At 39.8% G+C, this 3051-nt stretch overlaps 1 non-coding gene across 1 annotated transcript; it reads right to left on the bottom strand.

Moving 5' to 3' along the window:
* Window positions 1–2710: 2710 nt before the first annotated feature.
* LOC111919801 (5S ribosomal RNA) lies at window positions 2711–2829 on the bottom strand. Its single transcript, XR_002859603.1, has one exon. It is a non-coding gene; the product is annotated as a 5S ribosomal RNA (ribosomal RNA).
* Between the last annotated feature and the right edge of the window lie 222 nt (window positions 2830–3051).

Genomic DNA, 3051 nt, shown 5'->3' on the forward strand with positions numbered 1-3051 from the left:
TGATGTCCAAGAAGGTTTATACACCCTTGCTACACAAGAGTGTGGGAACTGAATGAAGGATTAAATCTATCATATCAATCCATATATAAGAACATAAACGTATAGATATAATTTTGATCAAGAGGATGAAAAATGGTTTTGCAAGACATTTAAGAGTTTTGATCAATAACTAACAATGAGTTAATGTCATTTTAATAAACATTTCAAAAGTATCTCCTTTGATAACAAAGTATAACAAAGTTTTGTAAAATCCTTTGTAAAGTTTAACAACTAAGAAAGCTGACTTGAGGTTAGTTTGTAAAAAGTTTTGGAAAGCCATTTACAAAAATCTGTTTGGTAAAACAGCTTAAAGTGTAGTAAATCCTTTAGTATGCTGGTTATTAATCACATAGCTAATATAATAACTAGCATGATTCAACCTGTATTCCCCCCCCCCCCATTAAAGCATTTAAAAACATTTAGAAACATTTAAAAGGTTAATTCAAGGGGTATGAACTCACCTGTAGAGGGTGGTTTGGATGAACTGAACGATGTAGGATTGCTAAGTGTCAAGTGAAAACTTGTACACACCCAAAGATCCTAGTTAACATATAATCACACATATATGTACCTAATTAGTCTTAAACTACTAATTGAAAATTTTAAGACATCCTAGAACATGCTAAACACCTTATATAAGTGTTATAAGCCCTAAGGATTGCATCTAGGTTGTTGTAGGACAAAGCTAGTGGGTTTAGGGTTCCAAAGGACCCCATTCTTGAGTTTACTCCCCAAGAACCGTAACACAAGGAGTTTACGGTCGTAAACCCTTGAGTTTACGGCCGTAATCTCTCAATCCCTTGATTATTTGATGTGTTGAAGCCTTACATGTTCCTTAGAAGTATTTCTACTTGATGGTTTAGTCCTTGGAAGAGATTAGGGCACCTTTCAACTCCTTTGAGGAGTTCACGGCCCTAGGACCAATTCCCTTAGGGTTTGTGGCCGTAATCTCTAATGGACATGTTGTTTTTGTGCTTTCAAGTCCTACACACATTAGGGTACGAGTCTAGGCTAGTTTCATAATGAAAGGAAGGGACTAGGGCACACTTTTGGCCCTTAAAGAAGGGTTTATGATCCAAGGTGTTCTTGGGCTATAAACTCTTTGATCTTGTTGTTTTCTTATGATTTCTTGGTTATTAGACACATAACAAGCCCTATTATACTCTTAGATAGAAGTACTCACGATTTGGGACGAAAGGCCGAAGATCCGTGAGAGAGAATTTGGCTTTTCTCTAGTTGGAAATGGAATAAATGAATAAATATGGCTAAGGACCATATATATACCCATGGGGTTTTGGACTGCAAACTCCATGTTTGGGTCGTAAATTTCCAATTTCTTGAAGTATGAAAGTTTATTGTTGCACAATAAACCTAAGAGCATGCCCTCTCCTGGCATCTCCTAAAGTGTTAATCATAAAATGTTCAAACTTATCCCAAATAGTCTGAAAATTAACAGTAACTGTTCTGACTTCTAATGACTTGATATGTTGTACAGAATGGAAATTTTGGGTTGTCACATCATCCCCCTGTTAGAGGGAATTTCGTCCCGAAATTAGAATTTAGGTTAGGAAGTAAGTATGAATAATCGAGCAAGGAGGTGGGAAAACTTCCTAATCAATTTGTTCTCGTGCTCATAAGTGAAACCGGGTCTTCGGTTGGTATTCCAACGAACCTTCACTAATGGGCGACGGCATTTGCTTCATCCGATTGACCACCCGGTCGAGGGTTACTACGGTTCTTTCACGAAGGCGAGGATCTCATTGATCTCAATCTCGTCGAGTGGGCTTACGAGATTCCTAACGGAAAGGTACGGTTTCAAGTTCGAGATGTGAAGGGTAAAATGTACGTTACTGAGTTCGTGGTGTAGGTTGGGTTTTTGAATTACAGGACTGATTCTGGCAAGAATCTCGGAGGTCCTAACTATTCTGGATTTGGCTTACCACGCTTTCCGAAGTGTATCAAGCCTTCCCAGAGTGAGATTTCCAGAAGGATTTGGCCTCTCACTTGTAATTCCAAGGTTTTCTTCCTCTTGCTTGTCTTACCAGTCAAGGGCCACTCCCTTCTGAGTTAAAGTCATAAGAGGTTTTGTAATCCGCGAAGAGTTCTTAATGAACTCTCGACAGTAGGTTAGCGAGACCTAAAATTTGGAGAATTCCTGTCGGCATCCTTAGTGTTGATAAATTCTCAGCGGTTTTGATTTTGGCAGGGTCCTCAAGAATTCCCACATTACTGGTAATGTGTCTTAGGAATTCGACTCTTCAAATTTAAAAACTCACATTTTAGAGAACTTCGCGTAAAGCTTCTCTGATCGTAAATTTTCTAGGGTTTGTTGTAGATGCTCTTTATGATTTCCTTCTTACTACGAGAGTAGATAAGCAAGTCATTTCAAAAAGACAACGATGAACTGATCCAAGTAAGAATGGCGTACCCTATTCATTAAGTTCATGAATATTACGGGTGTATTGGTCCTATCCGAGAGGTATCACTACGGACTCGTAGTGTCGGCATCGAGTTTGGAAGGTTGTCTTCGGGACATCCCCCTTTAAAACTCGTAACTGATGATGTTCGGACCTCGGACCTATTTCTGAAAAGTAAATAGTTCCTTGCGGTGGGTCAACCAATTCATCTGTGTGTGGCAGAAGGAAATGATTTCTAATGGAAGTCCTGTCGAGGTATGCACCACGAGGACTTCCCAGGGTATCACCCATCCTAGTATTACCCTCGCCCAAGCACGCTTAACTGTGGAGTTCTGATGGGATCCAGTGTATTAGTGCTGGTATGATCGCACCCGCTGAAGTTTGTCTTCTTGAAGAATAAGACTGGAGCTCTCAAAGGAGAGGAGCTTGGTCTTATCATTCTATTGTTGAGTAGTCGTTAAGCTGTTCGAACAGTTCTTGTATCTCCGTTGGTGTGAGACCGTAGGGTGATCGGTTTACAGGAGTCGTATTGGGTCTTAAGTTTGTTCTCATGACGATGCGTTTACTCATAGTCTTGGTCAGTTCTCCGTCCTGA

Source organism: Lactuca sativa, chromosome 8, assembly GCF_002870075.4.
Source record: "Lactuca sativa cultivar Salinas chromosome 8, Lsat_Salinas_v11, whole genome shotgun sequence".
Lineage (NCBI taxonomy): Eukaryota > Viridiplantae > Streptophyta > Magnoliopsida > Asterales > Asteraceae > Lactuca > Lactuca sativa.